The sequence below is a fragment of the Theropithecus gelada genome, chromosome 18 (genome assembly GCF_003255815.1).
Source record: "Theropithecus gelada isolate Dixy chromosome 18, Tgel_1.0, whole genome shotgun sequence".
Classification (NCBI taxonomy): domain Eukaryota; kingdom Metazoa; phylum Chordata; class Mammalia; order Primates; family Cercopithecidae; genus Theropithecus; species Theropithecus gelada.
The window spans coordinates 67,214,995-67,222,913 of NC_037686.1; the positions used below are offsets into that span (position 1 = coordinate 67,214,995).

General features: G+C 49.8%; 1 long non-coding RNA gene across 1 annotated transcript; it reads left to right on the top strand.

Annotated features, from left to right (window-relative positions):
• Positions 1-919: 919 nt before the first annotated feature.
• LOC112611250 lies at positions 920-4,706 on the top strand. The gene is made up of 2 exons (XR_003116612.1): positions 920-1,002; positions 3,094-4,706. It is a non-coding gene; the product is annotated as an uncharacterized LOC112611250 (long non-coding RNA).
• Positions 4,707-7,919: the final 3,213 nt, after the last annotated feature.

A 7,919-nucleotide genomic window follows, 5' to 3' on the forward strand; every position in this document is an offset into this window, starting at 1 on the left:
GTCTCCTTAACTAAACTAAATAAACACAACTCACATTTCCCTAAAATGGCATCCAAGTGGTCAGAACCATTTGGATATTTCTTGGTGAAACAGAAGACATACAAGCCATGAAAAGGATGGAATTTTAATTTTGATAATGAGTGACAGTTTGGCTTCTCTCCCAAAGTGGTCTAGTTTACTTGGATTTCCTAACTTAGCTCCTTTAGATTTTCCTAGCTAAGCTAAAAGTTTTTCCCTCCCTTTGGAGAATAGGTCTCCCTTCAATACTCTGGAATTCATTTCCTCTCACTCAAAATTAAAGCTAGTGAAAATTTCTATTATTTTCTGGAAAAAAACAAAAAACAAAAACTACCCCCTCAGAATGTCTTCACTCGGAATTCCCTCCTACTTTCCACATCATTTTTTGATTATCTTAGTTCCATTCTTGTTTCCCTAAATTAGTCATCTTTAAGAGCTAAAACTTCTCTAGGTTTCCTACCATATGCTACGCACTTCTTTTTTTCTTGTGTGCCTGTCTCACTCACTGTGTGCCCAGAAACCAATCCTCGTCTTCGATACACCTGTTGGTCATTGTTTCACAGAGGGCGTGACCTGGCAAACATCTTAGACTGCAAATGTCTTGATTTCACCCTCATTCTTGAAGGATAAGCTAGCTGAATATACAATTCGAGGATGAGAGCTATTTTCTCTCATTAAAAAAAAAAAAATGTTATTTGCTGGTGTTTAATATAGGTTGAGCATCTTTAAGCCAATGATCTGAAATGCTCCAAAACCTGAAACATATGAGTGCTGACATGACACTCAAAGACACCCTCACTGGAGGATTTCGGATTTTCTTTTTTTTTCTTTTCGAAACGGAGTCTCACTCTGTCGCCCAGGCTGGAGTGCAGTGGCGCGATCTCGGCTCACTGCAAGCTCCGCCTCCCGGGTTCACACCATTCTCCTGCCTCAGCCTCCCGAGTAGCTGGGACTACAGGCGCCGCCACCAGGGGTGCTCAGTGCGTAAGCATAATGCAAATATTCCAAATCCAAAAAAAAAGTCAAGATCTGAAACCGCTCTGGTGCCAAGCATTGTGGATAAGGGATGCTCAGCCTGTATTGCCAATAAGAAATCTAGTATTACTCTAATTGTCATTCCGTGGTAAGAGATGTGCTAATTTTCTCTGAAGTTTATCTTTGATATTTCATAGATATGATGAGTCTAAGTGTGAGGCTGCTTCTGTTTTTCCTGATTCAGACATCACGTGCTTTTCAATATGAAGACTTAAGTCTTTCTTAAATTCTAAAACATGGCCGGGCATGGTGTCTCAGGCCTATAATCCCAGCGCTTTGAGAGGCCGAGGCAGGTGGATCACCTAAGGCCAGGAGTTCCAGACCAGCCTGGCCAACATGGCGAAACCCCGTCTCTGCTAAAAAAAAAAAAAAAAAAAAAAAAAAAAAAAAAAAAAAAAAAATTAGCTGGGCGTGGTGGTGAGGGCCTGAAATTCCAACTACTTGTGAGGCTGAGGCAGGAGAATTGCTTGAACTAGGGAGGCGGAGGTTGCAGTGAGCTGAGATTGCACCACACTGCACTCCAGCCTGGGCGACGGAGCAAGACTCTGTCTCAAAAAATGAAAGAAAAAAATCTAAAAAATATTAGCTTTTATTTTTCCAAATACTTTGTCTTCTCCATTCTCTGCATGCCTTCCCTCTGAAAGAAGCTGTGTGGGTTCAATTATGTCTAAGCCAGTTTACATTTCCTCTGGGCATGTGTTGGAAGTTCTCCTTTCGTGTCCCACGCTGTTCTGTGTCCCTCCTGCGGTTCCCTCTGCCACGTCCCGTCCCATGTTCCTGGTGGCTTCTGCAGACCTGCCTTCCCCCTTGCACATGCTCTCAGTCGTGGCTGGTTTACTGCGTGGTACATTGGTTGAGTTTTCATTATCACAACCACATTTCTTCTTAATAGAATTCCTACTTGTTCCTTTTTACATTTTGCCTGTGCTTTTTTCATCCCCTCTCCTAAGACTTCAAGCACAGTTTTGTTGACTTCTCTTCCAGATTCTTCCAGAGTGTGCTTTATTCTCATCGCTACATCCAGCCACTGGCACAGGGCAGTTTGTTCCCCCACGTGATGTGTAATACTTGGCTTCAGTGTGAGCTAGTTCCATATGTAGACGTGCACCTGCCCTGGGGCGTGGGACATCAGCAGGGCTCCCAGGTTTCCTCATCTCTGGGCCAGTTTCCCATGTTCTTTTTCCCAGCTCATAGGCAGTGTGAATTCAGAGCCCACACCTTCAACTGGCCCAGAATTCCGCCAACGCTTTTTCCACGCCTGGCCTAGAGTGCAGGGGATGCCTCTGAGCTGTGTCCGTGGTCAGATGGACAGATTTTTCTAACTCCCAGATCACAGTTGGGGCAATCCTCCTGGCTCCCTCATGAATGACAAATCCCAGCTCTGTGTGGAGTGTGGGGCATGAGGCAGGGGACAGGGGACAGCTGTGGGCTCAACCTCTTCCTCCAGGCAGGTGGAGGCAGAGCTCTGAGCACTTTACAGTCCACTGAGTTCCCATCTTGGTTCTCAGCTGTGGCTTGGAGTTGCCCTCATTCTGGCGCTAGGGAATTTCAAGCGTGGATCTGAATTTCCAAATGTTTTGTTATTTTATGGAGCATATTTATGTGTTTGTAGCAGGGCCACTCTGTGACGGGTTGATCTCCCTATCAGCTCCACCACCACGGGGGTTATGGGGGCAGAACTGGAATTCTCAGTTCATAATATAACCAAGTTGAGCTCGAAAGAAAAACCCAAGGACGTTACGTCCTGGTGCTAGCAGTGGGCGCTTCGAGTCTGAGAACTGTTGCGTTTCCCTGGACTGTGGAAGGGGTCATCTCTGCCTCTCCTTCCATTTTTAGGATCGAACCTTGTGCCTGGCCCCGCCTGGGTGCCCGTGCAGCAGACAGCTGCCCCTCACTCATGCTTTGCAGATGTCGTCTCTAATTCTCATAACTTTTTGAAGTAGATATGTTTTTTGTTCCTTTTAAAAATTTACTATTTTGTGCTAAAATACATTTGAAATAAAATGTACCATTGTAACCATTTTTAAGTGTACATTTCAGGATGGAATACATTTGTGCCGTTGTGCAACCTTCACCACCGCCCATCTCCAGAGCTCTCTCCATCCTGCAAAACTGAAACTCAGCCCCGGGTGCCCATCCCCCTCCCTGCCCCTGGCATCCACACTCTACTTTCTGTCTATGATCTTCACTGGAAGTAGGTGTGTACTTTGTCCACATTTTAAAGTGCAGAGCCTGGGACGCAGTGAGATGAAGTCACTTGCTTGTGGTCACTCGATAGAAGGTGGCAAAGCCGGGCATCCCACCTGAAGTCTGTGTCCACAGCCCCTGCTTTGGTGGCTACTACACTGTGAGTTCTTTCAACTGAGTGCAGAGGAGGAAAGGGGATTACGCTGCACAACCTCAGTGGTGAGATGAGATGAATGGGTGGAAACTAAACGTAAGGAATGTAAGGAATGGGTGAGCCTCCGGGAAGGGTGGCAAGTTCCCAGACATTTGAAGAATCGAGGTCCTGAAGGGATGAGCCAGCAGGGACAAGGCAGAGGGGACCCTGCCACAGCTGAGCGATGGCCTAGATGCTCGCTCTGGGTGCTGTCCATTCTGGGACTCTAGTGAAACTGTTTTTCTGTCTATTCAGAGTCTGCCATTCATTGGACTATAATGCCCCATTTCATCTAATTGATGACCCAAATAGCTTCAAGTAGCTCTCTGCGGGTGGCCAGCCGCTGTGGAGGGTGTCCAGTTACAGGAGCTAAGCACACTGGATGCCTTTTCTCTTCCACAGTGGGCACTGTACGGTGGGTCCCCCCTCGTCAGGATTAATGAGAGCTTCGGTTGCAGGGCCCCCGCCTGTTGCCACGTGACAGTCTCACAAGCTCACCCCGGGGGAGAGGGGAGAAGCCTGTCAGGCCACTGAAGTGGGCAGTAGAACCCAGGAGAGGAAGAAAGAAAGGAGAGAGGGGGAGGGGGAGCAGAGACAGAGCCATTGAAAATGTTTTCCAACAATGGACTTGGATTAGCTTCCCCTGCCCCTGTGGCAGGGAGCTCGCTGTGCCTGTGTGGCTGCAGTACTGATGAAGAATTCATCTCTGTCCAAGGAGAGTGAAGTGGGTTCCATGAGGTGAGACCTGCTGGCACTCAGGGTACATGGGGCCAGGCCCTGTGTCCAAGTGTCACCTGCTTACTGAGGAGTTGTGTTGCCAGGTGCAGTGGCAGTTTCTCTCAGTCGCGTTCAGACCTGAGTTACCGGGTTCTGTGTGAGGAGGGAGCCCATCCCTGAGCCTGTGGGACAGGTCTCAGTGGGTCAGTTGGAGCGGGTGGTCTGTGCCCCTCCTCGCCCCATGTGTCCTGGCTTGCTCTCACCTTGGCTTCCCGGCCTTTCCAGGGCCCAGGTCTCATCCTCACCCTAAGGCAGGCCTCTCCACCTGAGGGGCCTTCACACTGAGATGCCTGCTGGCCTTCCCAGGACACTCATCTCAGTGGCTCTAAGCTGTTCACCTTCACCCTGGATGCCTAGGAGGGCAGCGGATGAAGAACAAAGAGCAACAACTCCCTGCTACCAGCACCAGGAAGGCCTCTGCTGACTCCCTCAAGTCCTCTTTTGCAGATATCTACAAAAAGCCTTGAAAGAAAAAAGAACTGGAATTATGAACAAATCTCTGCTGTGGTGGCTGCTTTCACTCTAGTCCCATCGCCCCTGAGGACAGTTGGAAAGGACCTGTTTTTCTTCTGTAGCCCTGGGGGATGCCTGCCCTGACAGCCCTGGTCCGCAGCTCCCAGCTGGGATAGCTGGAAGCAGTGTGGCTCCAGGCCATCCTCTCTCTGCACAGGCATGGGTTTTCAAACACAACCCTGGTGCCGTGCATGCAAAGGGAAGGCGATCTGCCATCCTGTGGCTTTTGTCTTAGGAAGGTACCCCCCACTGAAGTGAGCACAAGGATTCAAGGATTAACAGTGGGAAGAGGATATGAAGCCCCAATAGGGCGGCTTCATCCCAGAGAGCATCTTCAGCTTTGGAGAATGCTCTTGAGGCTGTCTACAGCTATTTACATCCTGAACCCTCTCCTTCTGCCCATTTATTATTATCATTATTATTATTATTATTATTATATATTTTTTGAGACAGAGTCTTGCCATATTGCCCAGGCTGGAGTGCAGTGGCTCAATCTCTGCTCACTGCCACCTCCACCTCCCAATTTCAAGAGATTCTCCTGCCTCAGCCTTCTGAGTAGCTGGGATTGCTGGTGCACGCCACCATGCCTGGGTAATTTTTGAATTTTTTTGTAGAGATGGGGTTTCACCATATTGGCCAGGCTGGTTTCAAACTCCTGACCTCAGGCGATTCACCCGCCTTTGCCTCCCAAAGTGCTAGGATTACAGGTGTGAGCCCCCGCGCCAACCTCCTTCAGCTCATTTAGCCTAAGCTCTCAGCATTCCAATCAGCTCTCCTGTGTCACACGGATCAAAGTGCTGGCACAGACTAGAAGGAACGAGAACAAAGTGAACACGCATGGTTCGAAAGACAGGAGCAGCACAGCATAACTGATGTCAGCACTGTTTGGCTTGGGGGGAAGTGAAAACAAGAGCCAAAGCATCTTCATCTTCTGTTTTATAACCAAGGGGGTGCACCTGATCTGGGGCAGGTCATAGTCTTGAAAGAAATTATTTCTGGGTCACGGATTTTCCTAAAGAACGGCCCAGGTCACCCCAGTTATAGCAGGAGCTCAGGAACAGTGTCTCCTTGCCTTTGTCACTCAGAGCTAGGAGGCACCTGGACTCAGTGGGTGTTCACAGAGGCAGTGGCCTCAGCACAGTGCGGTGGGGGCCTCGGTGCTCCGCAGACACTGAGAGGCAGAGAGGCCGCAGCACAGGCCTCTTGGACTCTGTGTGTTGTTTGATGCAAGTCCACCTTAGAAACGCCAGAAAGAGAAGACGGGAGAGACGGGGAGGGAGGGTGCAGAGATGGAGCCTTTGAAAGTGTTTCAAAGACAGAGCCTCATGGATGCCAGAGCAGGATGGAGATGGAAATTCATGGAAGTTAAATTTATGGAAGCTCCTGGCAGGCTGTTGAGGGGTGTTTGGGGGAAGCAGCCTCTGTAAATGCTGGTTTTAAGTATTGCTTGTGCCATCCAGAGCACGGTGGGCGGTGGAGGCCCATCATTCTGGGACCTGGTCGGGCAGAGCATCAGTGCATCACAGACTTTTCCCCTCCAAGGTACAATTTTCTTTCTTTTAAGTATAGACAACATTCAGAAACCCCCACAAAGCACTCATAGGCAAAGTCCTGTGTCTTCGTGGGACACACTCATTTGTAATACACGGGGCCACACTGAAGCTCTGCAGACTGGGCTACACCCCGGCTATGGGTGAAAATTCCTTTCCAATGATGCAAATTGTTACACTTAAGTCCTCAAATATTCTTCTCTATAGGGTCCTAGAGACCCTTGCCGTGTTTTTCTTCTGTCACCCTCGCAGCCTCGCCTGCTCTCTTCCCCTGATTCTAGTCATTTGTCTTGGCGGGAGTCACGCCTCACACCAGGGCCCTCTCTGCTGTTGTCTTTGGTGTCTGGCCACAGGGCTGCTTTCTAGATGCCGCAGCCCCTGTGCTGAGCCAGAGGGCGGACGGTTTCCCACCAAGTCCTGTTCACACTGCAAGAATCTCCCAGAATATCTCAGCCTTGGAGCCATGGCAACCCTTCTCATGTGATGGCTCCCTTCAAGTGATTCCCCAGGGCAGACCCGAGCCAGAGCGATAGGCAGAGGGGGCAGCCACGGGCGGGTCCCCGGCGTCCAGCACCCCCGTGTCAGAGCCAGATCTCGGCTGGGTGCATTTCCTCCCTGCCTCGCTCTCCCACAATGGCTGCAGTACTTAGTTTGGGTTGAATTAATAATTCTAATGTAATCGTGTCATGTAAAGAAAATAACTGTCCACGTAGCCATGGAAGTAAGTTTATAGCGGTCATCCCTAAATAGGAAAGTCGAGCCCTGCGAGTGTTCACAGCATTTTTCTGAGCTGCAATCATCAAAGCATCAACCTCTATCAATCACAGGGTGCTCTAGTTAGACAAACACCATCACACAATCACTCCATAAACACCTGTTTAAGCACCAACTCTATGCCAGGCACTGTGTGTGGTGCTAAGGATTCAGGAACAAATAAGGCCCAGTCTTAGGCACTGAGTGCACTGTGCCCAGTGCTTCTAAGAGTTGACCACATCTGACCCACAAACAGGGAAACCAAGGCACGCAGGCACTAGGTGGTGACGATGTGGCGTGAACCACCTGTGCCCTTCAGCACTATGCATTGTTGCCTCCGACCCTTCTGAAGTTTGAGGGCATTTGATCCTACTTAATAAAGTAAAACCCAACAAAATACAGAGCTCAGAAGGAGCTCTGAAATGCAGGAGTCTGTGTTTCTGCAAACTACAGAGCTCAGAAACACAGGAGTCTGCCTTTCTGCCAAGGCGAACCACTGACCACCAGCAGGCCATGTGTCTTGTATGCTGTCAGCCTCTGAGGCTGGCTCTTCCCCAGGTCTCCCCATTTGAAGTGCCATGGCACAGACCCCACGCCAGCAGTGAGTCTCCTACATTCAAGGGCAGAGGCCGGCAGGGCCAAGCCTGTGCTGAGGGAGGAGAGCCTGGCTCCCAGGACATGGGCTGCACGTGTCATTGTCCTGGTGTTTTCCTCTCTGACCCCAATGGAAGAGGGTGGCTTGAGATCCTGCTATGGTCTCCAAGGCCTGCACGGGGACACCCTCCCTAGGGCTCTCCTCTTGGCCACCTGCCACAGGTCACAGGGCTCATTCTCCCATTGGAAGGCTCGCAAAGAAAGAACGTGTTCCCACACACCCAGAGGAGGGGACACCC